The 21200-nt window shown below is 42.5% G+C and overlaps 1 protein-coding gene across 1 annotated transcript in view; it reads right to left on the minus strand.

Moving 5' to 3' along the window:
* Window positions 1-19879, minus strand: part of CAB39 (calcium binding protein 39) — a 103398-nt gene extending 83519 nt beyond the window's left edge. Inside the window, exon 1 of the mRNA XM_021676868.2 lies at window positions 19807-19879. The gene's annotated coding sequence lies outside the window, so the exon portion shown is untranslated. The remainder of the gene's footprint in view (window positions 1-19806) is intronic.
* Window positions 19880-21200: the final 1321 nt, after the last annotated feature.

Here is a 21200-nt window from a genome sequence, read left to right on the forward strand (position 1 = left end):
GAACACCCAAAATCAAACTACATTGGGCGTGTGTGTGTGGGGTCACCTGAGGACCTGGTAAGACAGCCTTGCATCCTTAACAGCAAAAAAATGAGAGGAGGGGGTCATCAAACAGCTAGTCTTGCAACTGGTGAATGGTAAGATGACAATTCATCATCCAAACCAGGGCAAGCTGGAGAATGGAGGAGGGCACAATAAATAATTACATGAAGACAACAGGCATAAACGTGTGCTGTCCCTGGGAAGTCAGGACATTTGGTCACCCCTACTAATCTGTGACTATTCGGATTCCCCTATGACCAGCCAACTTTTCTGTTCATGCTCATTTCTCAATCTAGCAAAGACAGGGCACCCTCCACTGACAGTAGGGTGCAGCATGGTAACCAGCACATACATGTTTGTTAGTCCTGGTTGAAAAAAATTCCACATTTAAAAATATATTTAAAAAAAATTGTCAGTGATGATGTAAACAAGTCTCTCTTGGCACTATTTAATACTTCAAATCAGTAAATATCTACAATTCACTAGATTTATTGGGTACTATGCCTATGTCATTAAATAACTCCTCAACCTCCCACTAACTACCCAGGCCAGGTGGGCAACTAGTTGGCATTTCTCCTACAGGCAAACTCTTCATTATCAGCATCATTCATACCATCTTGCTCCTAGAATCAGAACAGGCTGTTCTAACTGATCTCATTCACCCAACAGCCAGCATCTCAACATGAGTTTTTTTCTCCCCACTGAATCTTTGAGCAATTTTTCCCTGGTTTATGCACCCCTGTATTTGAAAATTAACAATAAATACATGGGGTGGTGGGGGTAAAAAAAGAAAAATAATTAAAAAAAAAAAAAAACAATAAATACATTTACATGCATGCCCCTAGACAGCAAGGGCCATCTTCATGTACTCCTCACAAGGTGGGATACAACTGAAAATCAACAAAGATTGTATTTGCATGCACACATTAGTTTTAAATAAAGATGAGGTAGAAGGTGTCTCCTTAAACCCAAATATGTGGTCTTAAAACTGACTTTGATAAACCTGAAACTGAGTTCTCCTGTTAAGAGATAACTTCACCAAGCTCTCAGCTCTATCCTTTACTCATTCATTGAGACAGTCTCAGCACTAATTCTACTTTCTATAGATTGATGATACTGCATTAAACGGGGTATACCAATAACAGTGCAGGATAAACTGGAAGACTAACTTGTTGGAACATTTTTAACAATGCAAAGTTCGAAGAAGCAAATTATTTTCTTCTTCCACTCAATAGCTAAAATAGCTAGATATTTTAAACATTAACTTTACTGAGATATAATTCACACACCATACAATTTACCTATTTAAAGCATACAACTCAGCTGGGCATAGTGGCCCACATCTATAATCCCAGCACTTTGGGAGGCCTAGGCGAGAGAAATGCCTGAGGCCAGTTTAAGACTAGGCTAGGCAACACAGCAAGACCCCATCTCTACAAGAAATTTAAAAATTAGTTAGGTGTGGCGGTTCTGGTCTGTAGTCCTAGCTACTTGAGAGGCTGAGGAGGGAAGATTACTTGAGCCCTGAAGCTTGAGGCTACAGTAAGCTATGACCACACTATTGCACTCACAGCCTTAATGAAAGAGTGAGACTTTGTCTCAAAAAAAGAATTTTCAAGCATAAAATCCAATAGCTTTCAGTATATTCAGAGTTAAGCAACCACCACCATAATCAGTATAACAGCTAGATTTTTTAAAAACATGAAAGACCACCTGTAGTAAGGATGAAAAAGAAATTTTATTTTTTCCTGGTTTACATAAAATGAATATCTTAACAATCTGGCTACATACTGGACCAAACTCTTTCAGAAAGGCCCTACCAGCAGTATATGAGATAGTCGTCTTTTGCACCTCAATGCAACCGTACTTGCATTAAAGATTACCACTTGTTAAAATCTCTAATAGCACCCTCATTGTTTTATTTTCATTTATCTTATTTAGCCACCACCTGATTTGACTGTTCATTTGTCCAGTGTTTTAGCCTTTAACTTGCTTGAAAGGCAGCATGCTTTAAGCGTTGCGAGCATTTCTTACCAAACCCCAGTTTAAATCCCAGCTCTTTTGTTCAGCAGAGGTATGACCCAAAACCTGGGGGTAAAACATTGACCTTCTGTTTCTCAGTTATAAAATGACTGTTAAAATTGTAAGATAAATAAAATGCCTAGGGCAGCATTTAAAACATAAAAGGAGCTTAATAATAAACAGCAGTTACCAATTTCTATAAGCTTTTACTATACTGAGGTAAATGTCAACACTCTGGCCATCATCGTGCAAATTTTTTTCCTATTTTTCTTAGTTATTTTCTTCTATCACTCGACACAATGAAAATAGCCTGCTTTTTCATCCAATGGTCTGATATTCATATAAGTTTTCTTCTAATGTATGGTTTTTATTCATTCACCCATCTGATATATTTTCATATAAAGGGTAGCTTAATTATCACAACTGATTTTCCCAAAGAATAACAATCATTGAAAAGTATTTTGCTCTAGCCTGGGCAACATGGTGAAACACTGCTAAACTACAAAAATTAACTGAGCGTGGTGGTGTGCACCTGTAGTCCCAGCTACTCAGGAGGCTGAGGTGGGAGATCACTTGAACCCAGGAGGTCAAAGCTGCACTGTACAGCGATCATGCCACTGCACTCTAGCATGGGTGACAGAGCAAGATCCTGTCTCAAAAATTCTAAGAAATAAATTTTTTTTTCTAAATAATTATTTTTCTCCACTAATATGTGATGTTGCTTATGTAGTAGGCTCTTATATCTTTTACTGAGTTCCGTAAGTCAACTTAAAAAAAAAAAACAAACTAACAGTATTCTCTGGACAATACTACAGTGATTTAACTTGGAAAAATCTTCTCTTTTGTTCTTATTTGTTTTTTCACTTAATTAAATTTGTAGTTTCCTTTGTAAAAATCTCAAACATTAATAGATTCCCTCGCCTTGGGCATTTCATATTTTTTATTGCTATAATGAATGAGGTTTTCTCTCAAGATTTTTCATACCTAAATGGTACCAATTATTAAATATCTTTATATAGTATAAAACCATCTTACTAGCCAGGCGCAGTGGCTCACTCCTGTAATCCCAGCACTTTGGGGGGCTGAGGTGGGCAGATTACAAGGTCAGGAGTTCGAGACCAACCTGACCAACATGGTGAAACCCTATCTCTACTAAAAATACAAATTATCCGGCTGTGGTGGAACATACCTGTAATACCAGCTACTGGGGAGGCTGAGGCATGAGAATCACTTGAACCCAGGAGGCGGAGGTTGAAATGAGCCGAGATTGTGCCATTGCACTCCAGCCTGGGTGACAGAGTGAGACTCTGCCTCAAAAAGAAAAAAAAACAAAAACAAAAAATACCCACCTTACTAAATCCTTATTTTTAACTTTTGATTTGATTCTCTTGGTTTTCCCAGGTTTAAAATTGTGACCATCTGTGCCAGGCATGGTGGTTCACGCCTGTAATCCCAGCACTTCGGAAGGCCGAGGCAGGAGGATCACCTGAGGTCAGGAGTTCAAGACCAGCCTAGCCAACATGATGAAACCCTATCTCTACTAAAAAAATCAGCCAGGCATAGTGGCAGGCGCCTGTAATCCCAACTACTCGGGAGGCTGAGGCAGGAGAATCGTTTGAACCCGGGAGGCAAAGGTTGCAGTCAGCTGAGATTGCACCACTGCACTCCAGCCTGGGTGATGCAGCGAGACTCTGTCTCAAAAAAAAAAAAAAAAAAAAAAAAAAAAAGTCCTTGATGTTTATTTTATTTGTGACCACCTGCAAATACTGCTATATGCCACCATTTTTTTTCCCAATAGTTAAGCCTTTTATTTGATGTATTCTTTCACCAGCCAAGATATGATCATACATCAGCAGTGTTACTGGGCATCCTTGTTTTGTTTTCCGATTTCAAGAGTTCACAAAAGAAGAACTGTTTAACACTGCTATCCTGGCACATATTGGGATGATAAAGTCTAAGGTTAAATATTAGCTGGTGAAAACCTCCCAAGGGTTCAAAACCTGACACTGTGGCTTATTTGCAATTAATCTTTGGGCAGACTATTTAACCTCCTGGCCTATATTTCATAACGTGTAAAATAATAATAATAACCTCTTTCTTTGGGCTGTGGGAATTAACTGAGATAATGTAAGTGCTTAAAACACTTGGCACCCAGGAAATACCAGGTTTTGCCTTCTTTGTTAATTTCATATTTAATTAGTTTTGCTGGTGTTTTACTTAGAATGTTTGTGGCTTCTGTGTGTGAAACTGTGGCAAGGTGCAATGGTTCGTGCCTGTAGCTCTAGCACTTTGGGAGGCCAAGGCGGGAGGATCGCTTGAACCTAGGACTTCAAGACCAACCTAGAAAACAAAGTGATATCCCATCTCCACCAAAAATTAGCTGAGTGTGGTGACACATGCCTGCAGTCCTAGCTACTCAGGAGGCTGAGGCAGGAGTATTGCTTACGCCTAGGGGTTTGGGGCTACAGTAAACTACAACTGTGCCACTGCACTACAGACTGGGTGATAAAGCAATACTCTGTCTTAAAAAAACATATAAAAGATAAATTGGGGCAGGGTGAGGTGGCTCACACCTGTAATCCCAGCACTTTGGAAAGCCGAGGCAGGTGTACTGCTCTGAGCTCAGGAGTTCAAGACCAGCCTGGGCAATATGGCAAAACACCATTTCTCCAAAGTTAGCTGGTCATGGTGGCTCACCCCTATAATCCCAGCTACTCTGGAGGCTGAGGCTGGAGAATCACTTGAGCTTGGGTGACAGAGGTTGCAGTGAGCAGAGATCATGCCACTGGACTCCAGCGTGGGAGACAGACTGGAGACCCTGTCTCAAAAAACAAAACAAACAAACAAACAAAAAAAGATAAACTGGAATGTAGCTTTCATCCTTTGTAATGTCTTATCAGGTTGCTGTTCTTATATTTTATATTTTATTAGGTTTTTAAGAATTTAGGCTAGTTTTTATTTATTTATTTATTTTCTGAGATGGAGTCTTGCTTTGTTGTCCAGGCTGGAGTACAGTGGTGTGATCTTGGCTCACTGCAACCTCCGCCTCCCGGGTTCAAGCAATTCTCCTGCCTCAGCCTCCTGAGTAGCTGGGACTACAGGCGCGCGCCACCATGCCCAGCTAATTTTTGTATCTTTAGCATAGACGAGCTTTTACCATGTTGGCCAGAATGGTTTCCAACTCCTGACCTCAGGTGATCCTCCTGCTTTGGCCTCCCAAAGTGCTGAGGTTACAGGTATGAGCTACCACGCCTGGCCTAGGCTAGTTTTGTAACATGATTTGGTACCTTTTGGTATTCTAGGATCTAGAATAAATAGAGTTTATGTTTTATCAAATTTTAAAGAGAACATTTAATTTCTATATGGGTATACATATTAGGTGTATCATTATTAAATAAGAGTATATAATTTCTACGCTATCTGGGTCAAGGACACTCCTTCTCCTATCTAGTTAGAAGGCCATGGCCTTTAATATATACTTAATATATTCCATGAGTTAAGGCCAGGCAAAGTGCCTTACGCTTGTAATACCAGCACTTTGGGGAGGCCAAGGCAAATGAATTACTGGAGCCCAGTTCTAGACAAGCCTGGGCAACATAGCGAAACCCCATCTCTACAAAAAATACAAAAAGATTAGCTGGGCATGGTGGTACACACCAATAGTCCCAGTCACTCAGGAGGCTGAGATGGGAGGATCACTTGAGCCCAGGAAGCTGTGGCTACAGTGAGCCAAGTCTGCACCACTGCACTCCAGCCTGGGTGATAGAGCGTGACCCTGTTTCAAAAATACATACACACACACACACACACACACACACACACACACACACACTCGGTTAACAATCTATTCAAGTGCTCTACTTCTTAAATACATATTTAAATATTTACATATATTTAAAATATTCCCCACCCCACTCTTTCAGCTTCCATGAGGAAGGATTGCCCTCTTCCCATTTATATATATTTAAATATATTATTAAATATGGTTGACAATCTATTCAAGTGCTCTACTTAAGACAATTCTGAAAAGCAATCAGTTCCACCTTCATTATTGGCTCTTTCAAAGTTGTGCGTGACGCATAAATTTAGACCTAGTGTTACTTGGTTACTTTCTTCCGGATATACTCCTATGTCTTGTTCCTCTTTCCTCTCTGTATTTATTATTCCTTCCTCTTCCCAATGATAATAACAAAAGCCTCCATAAAAGACAGTTTTTGACCTTTTCAAACACCAAGGGACATCAACATACACACTGATTCCTTCTGTCTTCCTTTCACTATATTTAAAAAGTGGGGAAGCTTCCATAAGATTAAAACATTAAAAAACATTCCCTGCCCCTCCATTTTAGCTTCCGTGGGGAAGGGCTGCCGCCCTCTTTCCACCAATTCAGTTTCCAATCACTATGTGAACAAGACCACGACTAGCTTTTGAGTAAACAAATAGGTCAGTAACAATCTTCAAGAACAGAAATGGATGATTTTAACAGTATAGATACTTACTCTGCTGAGTGTATGTACAGGAAGATGCTAACAGTTCCTAGTTCCTTCTTGCCTACATGAAAAGGTTGAGGCATAGGGACGCAGGCCACCCTATCTGTGACTACTGTGCCCATAAGCTGCTTGGGAAAAGCATATTAGATAGGTATAAAGAACACAAGTAAAAGCATCTTATAAAAACATCAAAATAAGGCCGGGCATAGTGGCTCACACCTGTAATCCCAGTACTTTGAGAGTCAGAGGTGGGCAGATCACTTGAGGCCAGGAGTTCGAGAGCAGCCAGGCCAACATAGTGAAACCTCATCGCTACTTAAAAAAAAAAAAAAAAAGGGCATGGTAGCATGCACCTGTAATCCCAGCTACTCCGGAGGCTGAGACAAGAGAATTGCTTGAATCCAGGAGGCGGAGGTTACAGGGAGCTGAGATCACGCCACTGCACTTCAGCCTGGGTAACAAAGTGAGACTCCACCTAAAAAAAAAAATTAATTAAATTAAAAAGCAAAAACACCAAAATGACTTTCAAGTCTCAGAAAATATTCCATTTTAAATTGTGTGATTTAACATTTTTCAGATAATCTCAAATATGGACAGAACTATGAATCCTGCCCCATCCTTATCCAAGACATTTAACAGAATTCTACTAAAAAAGGACATAGTTAATAAATGGATGGTAGCATCTAGAAATCAACACTTAACTAAGGACTCTGTCTGGCAATCAACATCAAGTGTAGTCTCATGATTTGTAGATATCACCTCTTCCTTTTATGGAAAAGCAGTACTTGTAACTTTTCTAATTTTCTTGCATGGCTCCATTCCATCACAACTCCTCAAAGATCATTGACAGCGACTCAGTAATATGAAATGAAAGTTCTCTGTGTCCTGAGATATCAAATATCCTGACCAGGAGACTTGACCTCATCTGTTTCCATATCAGAAATGTCCTATGTTCCAAGATGATTCTACATTCCAGTATCCTGTGGTAGAGGCAGCATGGCAGGTTGCAAGTTCAAGCTCTGTGACCTGGGTTTCAAATCTAGGATCCCTTTCTAAGTTCAGGCCAATTACATAATTTGCTTGTTTTTCTCCATTACTCACCTAAAAATATGAGGACAAAATTTGACATTAAATAGGGTTGTTTCAAGATTAAACGAGGTAAACTATTTATAGAGGTCTTAAACAACATAGCAGCAGCTAAATACATGTGCTATGTTAGCAATTACTCTTTTTACCACATTCCTGCTGCTCACACAAGTAGAGAATCTTTATGCCTTTATGCTATTTTCTTTCTTTTTTCTTTTTGAGACAGTCTTACTCTGTCTCCCAGGCTGGAGTGCAGTAGGGTGATCTCAGCTCACTGCAACCTCCACCTCCTCGGTTCAAGAAATTCTCGTGCCTCAGCCTCCCAAGTAGCTGGGATTACAGGTGTGTGCTACCACGCTCGGCTAATTTTTGTATATTTTTAGCAGAGACAGGGTTTTGCCATGTTGCCCAGGCTGGTCTCAAACTCCTAAAGGCCTCAAGGGATTCACCCACCTCAGCCTCCCAAAGTGCTGGTATTACAGGAGTGAGCCACCACACCAGGCTCTCTTTATGTTATTTTCATAATGAATTGGTATGTGGCAGGGATGCTGATTGGAACCTCTTATTTCAGCAACTTCAGGTCACAATGAAGACACTCTGGGGGATAAAAGAAACAAACTGAGAAACACTTAATCCATGGCTAGAAAACTCAAATGCCTCAGTAGTGACAATATATAAAGTAGCCAGCTATGTTTAAGATAATGGGAACCCTTGGCCAAACAATGTCACCAGGGCATGGAGAGGGCAGGGCAAGACATACGCTGAGTTACTTTTTGTTTTTTTTGAGATGTACTGTCATTCTTGTTGCCCAAGCTGGAGTGCAATGGCATGATCTCGGCTCACTGCAACCATCACCTCCCTGGTTCCTCAGCCTCCCAAGTAGCTGGGATTACAGGCACACGGCACCATATTAGGCTAATTTTTTTTTTTTTGAGATGGAGTTTTGCTCTCGTTGCCCAGGCTGGAGTGCAATGGCGCAATCTTGGCTCGGCACAATCTCGGCTCATCACAACCTCCGCCTCCCGGGTTCAAGTGATACTACTGCCTCAGTCTCCCGAGTACCTGGGAATACAGACACCCACCACCATGTCTGGCTAATTTTTTGTATTTTTAGTAGAGACAGTGTTTCGCCATGTTAGCCAGGCTGGTCTTGAACTCTTGACCTCAGGTGATCCACTTACACTGGCCTCCCAAAGTTCTGGGTTTACAGGCATAAGCCACTGCAACCAGACCAAGTTCTTTCTCCTCCTACCCTCTAATCTCCTGCCCAGGGCTTCCACTGGTTAAACCCAACCAAAGCCCAACCAGCAGGCAGGGGGTTCTGGGTGCCATGGTGATAGTGTAGTCCTCCAAAGACTGTACGGCACTAAAAGGAGGAGAAGGGTTTGGGAGGTCGGACAACTGGAGGATCAGCTCAAAGACAATACATTTCAGGAATGTACAGATGAGGACACACCTGTTGGTGAAGGGGCAGCAAGATTTCTCTGACGTGACTTTGAAGAGTAGAACTTACTCCCCCAACAATGTTTAATCAGAGACTTGTCTTCCTGTGTTTGGCAGAGGTTCAACCTTAAAATTTAAGTGGGGTGGTTTCTCCAAAGTGGAGAAATGAAAATAAAGTGTCTAAACCAGAATGAAAGAAAGAAAAAAGATAATGGGAAATCAGGCTCCCACTACCGTAAATCCTCTGTAAATGTCCCTTTTCTTAGGTCAGGACACAAAATTAAACCCCTCAATGGTAATATAAAATATTGAGGATGGGCAAACTCACCAAACCTGCAGAAAAGTGGACAAAACAGGAAATGGTAACTTTGGTCTTTGTCTTTTAATGAATTGAAACTACAAAAAAGCTAAATTAATAGGTTACAAGTATCAACATATTTGTATTTAATTACATGCTTATAAAGACCACTAAAAAAAAAAAGGCTTGAAAAGCCAACTATTCATTCTTTTCTTTAACAAAACTGAAATTTAAGAAAGTTAAAAAAGAATAGTTTTAAGACTATACAGTAAGATAGCATAAAGCTGAGCAACCTGAGAGTCAATTCGCAACTGAGACAAAACAACTTTAAGTGGCTCCTTTTCGCTATTTTTAAAACTTACTATTTCAGAAGGCTGATATCACAACAAATGATACATCCAACTAGAGATCAACAGTCTAGCTTTACTTGGAGGTTGCTTAAACACTTCTAAAGTCTTAAAATATTTTTGAAAGTACGTATAGTACAGCGGAAAGAATTTGAGACTTCAGCCATCATAAAAGCTAAAATGTATTGGGCACTTAGAGCACACTATGGGACACACTATGCATGGCATTCTTACTGAATCCTCACAACTACTTTATGTACAGGTTCTACTACTGCTATGTAACAAACAAGAAAGCTGAGGAAAAACGGGCATTAGACACCCTGCTCAACAACATACAACCAGGATTTAAAACAAGAATTTATGACCAGAGCCCCTTCCATCTTATCTCTGCACTGAGCTTTAGTTTTCTCACCTATAAAGCAGTTTGGGGCTGGGCAAGGTGGCTTATGCCTGTAATTCCAGCATTCTGGGAGGCTGAGGAAGGAGGATTGCTTGAGCCCAGGAGTTTGAGATCAGCCTGGGCAACATAGTGAGACTCCATCTCTACAAAGAATATTTTTTAAATAGAAAAATGAAACAGTTTGTATGGTATATTCTCACTCTAACCTAAGTTTATAAATTTATGTAACCTTGTAGTGTCTCTCATATTGCATGTTGAATTATTTTAGCAGTTCATAAAAAGCATTAAGAAATAAAATAGAAAGTACTAGAATGCATCATAAGAAGTATGACCTAAGTACTGTTACATGAAATTTCTTTTTCAGTTTTGAGAGTGTATATGTTGGGTCACTGATCAAAAATATAATTTCTCACTGCAGGCTGAAGTTAAAAAAAAAAAAAAAAAAAAAGAAGGCTCAAAAGCCACTACAATCTTAGCTGAATTCCAACTCTGATAAAAAAATTATCATCCCAATCAGCAACTAAATGCTTTGAATGCCATACTAATAAGTATGCAAATACGAGGGTTTCTCAAACTGTGTTCCAGTAGAACCTTTCTTCAAGATGTTTTTGGGTATTTCCTTGGGGGGAAGGGGTATTCTTTTGACCAAATAAACTTGAATGAAGGAAATAAAATGTGCAGCATTTCTCAATTTGCCAGCACACACTACTAAAACTCTGACGAGCTTTGCAGAAAAACAGTAACACAATCACTAACAAAAATAAAAATCTGTTTAACTATGTTAACCCAGTTTTCCCAAGTTATAATCTCGCTCTGGAACCTCTCCTATCAACAACTAATCTCTCCTAAGACTGGCATTCTACAAAACGCAATTTGGGAAACATCGTTTTATGTGGAACTTATCTGGGAAAAGGGGATCCTCATAACCTTCAATGATCATAGTATGTAAATCACCTTCAAACAAGCACAAATATAGCTGAGATTAAAAAATAAATAGAAAAAAATCATATTTTGGTTAAGTATTTCATCTCTGTTAAGCAAGTTTTCTTTTTCTTTTCTTTTTTTGAGATGCAGTTTCCCTCTGTTGCCCAGGCTGGAGTGCAGTGGCACGATCTTGGCTCACTGCAACACCTCTGCCTTCCCAGTTCTAGCAGTTCTCCTGCCGAAGCCTTCTAAGTAGCTGGGATTACAGGTATCCGCCACCATGCCCAGCTAAATTTTGTATTTTTAGTAGAGATGGGATTTTGCCATGTTGGCCAGGCTGGTCTTACACTCCTGACCTTAAGTGATCTGCCTACCTTGGCCTCCCAAAGTGCTGGGGTTACAGGCATGAGTCACCATGCCAGCTGCAAAAGTTTTCTCACACTACCACATAGCTGTATCATTTAATATTTATAGAAAGAATATATTATTATACTCTGAAAACATGAGGTGGGGAAGAGGGGAGAAAAGATAAATTTTAAAAGGCAAAAAAACAAAAATTATCTATTCAAATAAATTACAATTTAGAGAGACAAAACTTACATACATATAAAAAAACTAATAACCAACCAATATTAAACAGCAATGAAACCACACTGAAAACTAAAGAGATGGGAGCCAAAAGAGCATCTAAATGGATCATGTTAATGGCCTGAGTTTCTGTCTCTCCGCTATAGAATCCAAAAGTAAATGAACTGACTGGCTGATAATACACCATCAAAGCAGGAAAAAAACCTGTTTACCAAATTCCTTGAGGCCTGGCCTTTAGAATAGTACCCAGAAGAATGGGCATTAAAAACTGCTTAAGCCAGATGTGGTGACTCATGCCTGTAATCCCAGCACACTGGGAGGCCTAGGCAGGTGGATCATGAGGTCAGGAGTTTGAGACCAGCCTGGTCAACGTGGTGAAACCCTGTCTCTACTAAAAATACAAAAAATTAGCTGAGTGTGGTGGTGTGTGCCTGTAATCCTAGCTACTTGGGAGGCTGAGGTGGGAGAGTTGCTTGAATCTGGGAGGTGGAGGTTGAAGTGAGCTGAGATTGCACCACTGCACTCCAGCCTGGGGGAGAGGGGAGAGGGGAGAGGGGAGAGGGGAGGAGGGGAGAAGGGGAGAGGGGAGGAGGGGAGAGGGGAGGAGGGGAGAGGGGAGGAGGGGAGAGGGGAGGAGGGGAGGAGGGGAGAGGGGAGGAGGGGAGGAGGGGAGAGGGGAGGAGGGGAGGAGGGGAGAGGGGAGGAGGGGAGAGGGGAGGAGGGGAGAGGGGAGGAGGGGAGGAGGGGAGAGGGGAGAGGGGAGGAGGGGAGAGGGGAGGAGGGGAGAGGGGAGGAGGGGAGAGGGGAGAGGAGAGAAACGAAACCAGCTTGTGGACCAAATTAGAAATAGACATTTGAGGAGATATGAATGCTAATGGGTGCTGAATAGCACCCTCATCTCTTACTAGTGATAGAATCCTAAGCTGCAAAGAACTCTGTGATCTAAGCCAGCATGCCACGTTTACATAGGTAAGGAATTAATACCAACTACAGCCAAAGCATGTTCTTTACATCCCCAAATTTAATTCAACATTTTTGGTCCTTTCTTTCTCACTCTCATTGCCTTTGGTTAATATTTTTCCTTCCCCTGAAACACATAGCTCACAGAACTTTACAACAGTTGTGACAACGAAACTGATGTCAGGTTTGAGGATTTATTAATCAATAGCCTGACTTACTAAGCTTGTACTTTTACGACCATAAAACATTTAGTTCTTAACTATTTACTCATAAGCACAAAGGTAGAAAATTTGAAAACACACATTTTGATGTTATTCTCATTACCCTAAGCAGAGAACTTTGGTACTGTGAAAGAACACTAGGCATCTGACCAACTGGGACAAACAGGTTAAAGCATGGTCACATGCCATCAAGTGCTCAGACAGACTGCAAGATCACCAGCAAAAGGGAAGGGAACTAATGCAGGAGAAAAAGGCAAGTCAGAAGCCCACACACAAATCACTGAAAATAAGGGCAAGAGATCTGGAGGGGTTTTCAACCTGGGGCCCTTGACACAATAATGGGATGACTGAAGCCCAGAGAGATGGAGTTATTTGTCCAGAGTGACAACATAATTAGTCATGGAGTCAGGACCCAGCCCACATCTTTTGATTGTCAGGCTTCTGTGTTTCCCACTGTACACAGGCCTCACATCTTCCCTACAAAAATAATGTGGAAATTAAATACTATCTACTGGCCTAACTAAACTATAAGCCACTAATCAAATTATGACTATACAACTAAAGCATTTATAATAAACCATCTCTTTTAGATTATAACATGTGGTTACTGTTTGAAAACCTATTAAAATCCGAATTTGGATCTATTTATAAACTTTCATTCCAAAATACGAATTCAAAAATGCTCAGCAAGGAAAATAAAATTACTTCATATGAGGAAGTCATATTCTGTTTCAGGGAGCACATATTTTGAAGTGAGGCAGATCTGGGTTCAAATCCTGGCTCAACTGTGCAATGTTTGTGTGATCCTGGACAAACCCCTCACTTTGGTTTCCCATCAATAATGATGCTGGGGACAATACTAAGGGGTTTGCCCAACATTTAGACCTAAATGGTAATTTGTTCCCCCAACCTAACTAATTTTGTTCATCTCTCGTTTGTCTATTTCAACTTCATACACCCCTCCTAAAAAACTTGCCAGCTACATCACAAATATTATGAATATTAGTATATTAAACCTTAAAAAAAGAAATATATGCCTAAGAACATTTAATATATTTTGAATACAACATTTGTAAATGTTAGTGAAAAGGTCTGAAGAAGACAATACTGCATAAAGTATGAAACTTAATCCAAGTAAACTGGACAAAGAATGAAGAGAACCAGATTCAGTCCTGTGGCTAATAAGCCCTATAGCCCTAGGAAAGAGACTTCAGTTTGCAGAAACATCCACCTGTTACAGCTCAAAGTGAACTAAACTCTGCCTCAGTGTTCCCACCTGCAGAAAGAACCATTCTCCTTAGATTGTTTCTGAAATTCTAAAGTTTCTTCCACCTGCAAAAACCTATCACCGGCATTACAAAACTTATTATGTCTAGGCATTTGATACATGGCAGCATGTCAGATGTAGCAACTCATTTAACCATCTGACAACCATCTCAGATATGGTCTATTATTATTATCATCCAAGGAATCCAAGCCAGACAGAAGGAACTTGCTTAAGGTTATAGAGCCCACAGGCCCTGTAAAGAGCAAGCTACAGTTCATTAGACAAGGTCACAAAGTGGGAACTTAATTAAGATCAAGCTACACAATGTATATTTTGTTTCTCAGACAAACATATTATCAAAATAAAGTGTGTGATGTTTTTAACAGTATCATACTTCCTTGGTCCTCAACGATTTTTGCTGGATAATGCTCCCAACAATTACTATATAAAACCAAACTGCCACTAAATAATGGCTAACTAGATTTTCTCAGTCTTTGAAAATATGCATACAAATACACATATAAACAAGCAAACACAATCTATAACTTAAAACACTATACACTAAGTACCAAGGCAAAAGCTATTAAAGATCATACAGATAGGTATGCACTGGATATGGTCAACATAAATGGCCAAGGCAGGATTTACCTCCCTCCTTTGGAGCCACTTCACACCCTAATGACCGCTTGCAATTCTCTGCATGCCATTCTCCCTTCCTCTGCAGGCTTAACATCACAGCTGCTATAAACCACAATTCTGCTGTCCCCTCACCCCTTCTGTTCTAAAAGTTAAAAGCACAGTGGGACTGGGAAGCTCAGTGAGACACAAATGGCACAACTAAGGACTACAATACACATCCCAAAAAATGCAGATGGCAACAAGCTGTTAACCTGATTTCATTGCCACCAGTCTATGATATGCCACCTAGGCCCGCAGTAACTCTTTGCATAATCCTTGAAGGGCCGGAGAAACAGAAGCAGAACACTCATCATTTTATTCACAGACTGGTCTACTCTACAAATGGTGATGGCAGAAATATTTGCTTCACTTTGCTCCATCCCCATATTCTGGGCTAATAAAAGCAGAGATTAGGGGTGTCGAGCCCAGTCTCTTTCACTGCAAGACCCCCTTGCAGGAGAATTTTTTAAAAAGTAGTGGTTAGGATCTGGTAGGATAGTTATTAAGAGCACATAATGTGAGAACTCTCACACAGCTCAATCCCTTCTGTAATTAAAGGTGGCTCTAATACAATTCTTCTCACAGTAATGGCCAAAAGATAGACTAGTGACTAAATCTCGATGCAATTTTAGTTACTTGCTCTCATAATGCCAGATCTTTACACCTCAATAATTAAATAACAAGTCCCAAGTAATTTAACCTAGAGATTCAGAGATTTGATCTGTTTTCCCCACAATTCTATCACACAACAAAGTTTGCCAAAAAAAAAAAAAAGTTTACCAAAGTTTTTCTGTTATCCATATTAATCCACCTTCCACAGTCCTATTTCTGTAACACATAAAGACACTCATAAAATCAAATGTCCAATTAAAAGGAACAATGAAAAAGAGGAAAATTTTTATTTTTATTATTTTTATTTTATACAGACATTTTCTGAGACGCAGAATCACTCTGTCACTCAGGCTGGAATGCAGTGATCACAGCTCACTGCAGCTGCAAATTCCTAGGCTTGGGCAATCCCTCCTCAGCCTCTTGAATAGCTAGGACTACAGGCACACACCACCATGCCCAGTTAATTTATTTTTGTAGATATGGGGTCTTGCAATGTTGCTCAGGTTGGCCTCCAACTCTTGGTCTCAAGCAAACCTCCCACCTTGGCCTCCCAAAGCACTGGGATTATAGGAATGAGCTACCCTGCTTGCCCTGAACTTTTAAAATAGAGTTGGAGGCTGGTGTAGTGGCTCACGCCTATAATCTCGGTTGCTTTAGAAGGCTGGGACAGGAAGATGGCATAAGCCCAGGAGTTCAAGACCAGCATGGGCAACAGAGCGAGATGCCATCTAATTTAAAAATTTTTTTAATTGAAAAATAAAATAGAGCTGGAATAGAAACAATGCCAGAAAGATAACCAAAAGACAATACCTGAAATAAAATTCTGGTTTTTGGAGGGTGGGGTTTTATTTTTGGAGGGTGGGGTTGGGGAGGTTGGATTTCTGTATTTTCCTGGCAGATGGCTAAACTGTGAGTGATTAGTCATCAATCTGGGAAAAAGCCTCTTGGGCAAGTATGGCAGTTAATTAAAGAAATCTACAATCCTACAAAAGTTGATCAAAACAGAAAACTTCAGTAAATATTCCAAGGTAATAAAGACCCTGTGTGACATACACATTTGCAATATACAAATATTCAAATAAAATCAAGTTACCAAACCCCATGCTTACACTGGATTTTCTCAGCAATTCTTTTATATTAACTTTAGGAAATGTACACAGCCTTACTCAGCATCTCACTTTATATGTGATGAAACAGAAATCTTATTAATACACCTTAGAACGTAAAATACATGGGAAAAAACTAACTTACTGCAAGAACCTGAAGTCTAAAATGTTAATGAAGGGAAGTAAGCTGCCTTAAAATTAAAAAACAAATAGCCAGGCAGCTGTGGTGGCTCCCACCTGTAATCTCTGCACTTTGGGAGGCCAAGGCAGTATGATTACTTAAGCCCAGCAGTTCAAGACCAGCTTGGGCAACACGGCAAGACCCTGTCTCTACAAAAAACATAAAAATTAGCCAAGCCAGATGTAGTGGTGTGAGCCTGTGGTACCATCTACAGGGGAGGCTGAGGTGGGAGGATGGCTTGAGCCCAGGAGGTTGAGGTTGCAGTGAGCCATGTTCACACCACTGCACTCCAGCCTGAGTGACAGAGCAAGAACCTGTCTCAAAATACAAAACACACTTTGGGAGGCTGAGGCAGGTGGATCACCTGAGGTAGGCAGTTCGAGATCAGCCTGACCAACATGGAGAAACCCCATCTCTAAAAAAATAAAAAAGAAAAAGAAAACAAACCAAAAAAGTAAATACCACCCATTTGTTACAGTAGCAAATCATTTCATGAAATATTCTATACTTCTATCTAGCCTGAATCTTTGTGATGTTATGTTCAAAAAATAGTTAACCTATACGAATTGGCCTAGTGTAGAGACTATTTTTCAGGAGTGAAGTTGGGGGGGGAGGTGGGAAGAGGCACTGCATCACTGTCTGTGGGAGACAGTATGACAACACACATCCTGCCAAGTAATAAAAACTTTATTCAACAAGCAAGAGGAACCAAATAAGTCTTACAGAGAAAGTAATAAACATACTTCAAGGGCCGGGCACGGTGGCTCACGTCTGTAATCCCAGCACTTTGGGAGGCCAAGGTGGGCAGATCGCAAGATCAGGAGTTTGAGACCAGAATGGCCAACGTGAAGAAACCCCATCTCTACTAAAAATACAAAAATTGCCCGCGTGTGGTGGCGCGTGCCTGTAATCCCAGCTACTCAGGAGGCTGAGGCAGGAGATCTGCCTGAATCCAGGAGGCGGAGGTTGCAGTGAGCCGAGATTGTGCCACTGCACTCCAGCCTGGGTGACAGAGCAAGATGGTCTCTAAATAAATAAATATCAAGTAAGTAGCCTTTAGAAAAAAGTTCTGTCCACAGTAGTAGTTATTAAGCATAACTACTGCACTTCATCTGAGGTAAAAAAAATACAACTTTGTCAGAAAAACATAACCCACTTAGACTTCCATTGTTGAGTAAAAATATTTTTATATAAAGGTATTTAATGACAAGAAAAGCTTAATAAGAGATGTGTATTATATGCATACAATATATTTCGTTACGCAGAGAAAAAATACACAGAAAAAGACTGGAAAGGAAATATGCAAAAACGTTAACAGTAACCAAATCTAAGTGGCAAGACTACAGACAATGTTTTAAAGATTTTCTAGTACTCCCTGAATTTTGCAAGCTTCGATAAAGATCAGGTATTATTTCGAAAAGCAGAAAAATTTTAAACTGCAAACAGGTGGCGTTCACTTGTCATACAGGCAAACAACAAGTGCATGCTTACAAAACATAGGCCCTAAGCTGCTTTCACAGATCACAGAGTCTAGATTTCAAATACAACTGCTAATTACTTGCTAGCAATTTTAAGAAACCACAAAATAGGTCTAAATACTTTCACTTCTGGCTCTACTATAAAGATTTCATAATTAATAAAAAATAAAAACGAATAAAGAAAGCTTTACCCTTTCTACAAAAAGGTCTATGTCCTGCTTTCTGTATCAGAATATTAATAACCATTTGATTTTTTAAAAAAACATCAGTTTATGTTATTTTACACAAATGCCACCTCAAAGAATGTAGGTTTAGTTTGGCAATTCCAAAGTGTAGACACTTAATACAAAGTGCAAGAAGTTTTTATGCATTTTAGCGTTAGCGAACGCACAAAAAAACCTTCTGTATGAAGATGAGCTTATTTTATATACACCTTTCTATTATCTCTTAAGAGCCTGACATCTAATGAGGCTTTCTGCAAAAGTACTTTGCTTAGCCTGGGCATGGGAATATCTGGGAAGCTGTCAAAATCGATCTCAACTGCATTATATTCAAGGCACAGAATGTCAACTCCTGACTGGGCTTCCTTCTCTCTTCTTTCACAAGAGCGCCTTTAATATCCCCTAGCCTACATTTCCGGGCTTATGAGTCACTGAGAAATGAGCTCTAAGTTTCTCTTAGAATGCTGCTCAAATAGCTCCTCTACAGCATTCAAGGATCTGGCCCCAAAATACCTCTTTAGCCCAATACCCCCCGCCCCCTGCACTATGCAAACAAACGGAACGATCCATGATTTCTAGGCTTTGTCTTCTCGTTTTTGCTGCCCTTCCACACTCTTCTGCAACCCTCCTCTCCTAAATCCCATCAGGCCTTCAAGACTCTGCTCGGCACCCCCCACCCAGGAAGCCTTCCAGGTTTCTGCTAGGCAGAAGTGATCGGTTCGGTTCCGCCGGGTGCCCTTCTAGCTCTCTGTCCTTCTTTCACAGGACTTATCACCTCCTTCCCCGTATCGCAGTTATTTGTGTACGCGTCTTATCTCCCACACCAGAGCCTAAGCTCCTCGGGGGAGGGGACAGGGGCTGACTTCACCTTTGAATCCCTCCGGCGCGGGCCGACTACGGCGCCTGCACGCAGTCCGCGCTCGGGCTGGTTCCATTGCACTCGAGAACGCTCCAACCGCACAATTCCTAACCAGAAATCAGTTAGGCATTTCCCTGAACTGATCACAAAGCTGGTATCCGCCTCCCGACAACAGGAAGTTTACCAAGGGCGGGAGCGAGGCGCTGGAGCCCGGGTGCTTGCCGGTGACAGTTGGCCCGGCCCGCACTTCCCCGCCCTCCCGACTCCGGCCCGGGCGGCCCCGCGCCGCCAGCCCGGCCAGAGAACCACAGAGGGGGCGGCAGGAGCGCCTGGACCGCAGGCCCCCGGGCGCCCCGCGCCGGCGAAGGCAAGGGGAGCGTCTCAGCGAGGAACCCGGGCCGAGGCGGGTGGAGAGGGCAGGCCGGGCCCGGCTGCTCCCGCGGGCTCCGGGGCCAAGCCGGGCTGAGGCCGCCGCCACCCGAGAAAATGGAGGCAGCCCCGGGGCCGGTGAGGGCCCGGCGGGGCAGGCGGAAGCTGGGCGGGCGCCCGCGCCACGAGCAGGGCCGGGCCGGGGGTCACTCACGGGGCTGGGCTGGGCGTTTCCTTCTCTGCCTCCGCGTCGTCGCCGTCCCCGTCCTCGGCCGCCGCCGCCTCGGGCTGCTCGTTCGGTCCCCGCGGCGTGGCTTGGACGCTCGGCCCCTCCGTTGTCTTCTGCCCGCTCCTGCTCCAGGCGACGGGCTCCCGCGGCGGCGGCGGCGGCTGCGCGGGCGGACGGCGGCCCAGGGGCTCCCGCGGCGGCCGCCGCGCTACTGCGCTCACTTGGGCTGCGGCTACTGCTGCGGGACCCGACGCTGCCTTAGTCTTCGCCTATGCCCCGGCCCCGGCGCCTAAAGACTGTGTGTCTCCCAGGCCGCGCCGCTCCCCGATCCCCGCGCCCCACTCGCTGCCCGAGCCCGGCTTTGACGTGCGCACTGCGCAGCCGCCGAGGACGCGACGTCGGGCGGCGCCGCAACGGCCTCTTCCGCCTCGGGCGCCCCCGGGCGGCCGGCGGACTCAGTGCGCTGCGAGTCGGCGCCAGGCCCCAGCGGGAGGGGCCGCAGAGAAAAGCAGAAGCCGAGTCCGCAGTTCCTCTTCCTGCGCTGCGGCTTCCGAGGCGGGGCTCAGCCCCTTCTCCGCCTGAGCGCTCTTCCTACGGGAATCGCACGCTCACTTTCAACGACAGCTTCCTCAACTGTTCAACCTGATTTCTGCGAAAGGCCCGCAGCCCACTTTGTGCAGATCGATTCTTTCTTACTTGCGATCAGATCATTTTAGCATCTAGGGGGACACAGCATAGAAAGTGCCGGAACGTTCCGGATTAATGGGAACATTCCTATTTAAGTCAGCAACCTGGATTTAAATCCTACTCCACCATTTGCTATTTGTGAGCTGTTTCACGTCCCTGTGCCTGGATTTCCTCACACATTAAAAAAAAAAAAAAGGTGTAATAATATAGTGGTTCCTCCCACGGGCCCCTGAGAATGAACGGGACAGTGCATTATAAAGCTCTGACAGTGGAGACTGGCACAAACAAATGCCTTATGTGTGTACTTTTGTTTCTTTGTTATTAATGTGTAATTGAGCTATTTTTTTAAGCACCTCCTGTATGCCAGGGTGTGGGGCAGTGATCGAAACAGTCTCCGCTCCTGGCACAAACAGTAGACAAATCATTGACTAATAAACCTAAATATCTATAATACTGGACAGTTTTTTGTGTGTGTCTTTTTGTGTGTGTGTTTTGAGATGGAGTCTCGCTCTGTTGCCCACCCTGGAGTGCTCACTGCAACCTCCGCCTCCCGAGTTGAAGTGATTCTCCTGCCTCCGCCTCCGGAGTAGCTGGTATTACAGGCGCCTGTCACTACGCTCAGCTATTTTTGTATTTTTAGTAGAGACGGGGTTTCTTCATGTTGGTCAGGCTGGTCTTGAACTCCTGACCTC

The sequence above is a fragment of the Aotus nancymaae genome, unplaced genomic scaffold, assembly GCF_030222135.1.
Source record: "Aotus nancymaae isolate 86718 unplaced genomic scaffold, 86718_ANA_hifiasm-v0.15.2.pri h1tg000008l, whole genome shotgun sequence".
NCBI lineage: Eukaryota > Metazoa > Chordata > Mammalia > Primates > Aotidae > Aotus > Aotus nancymaae.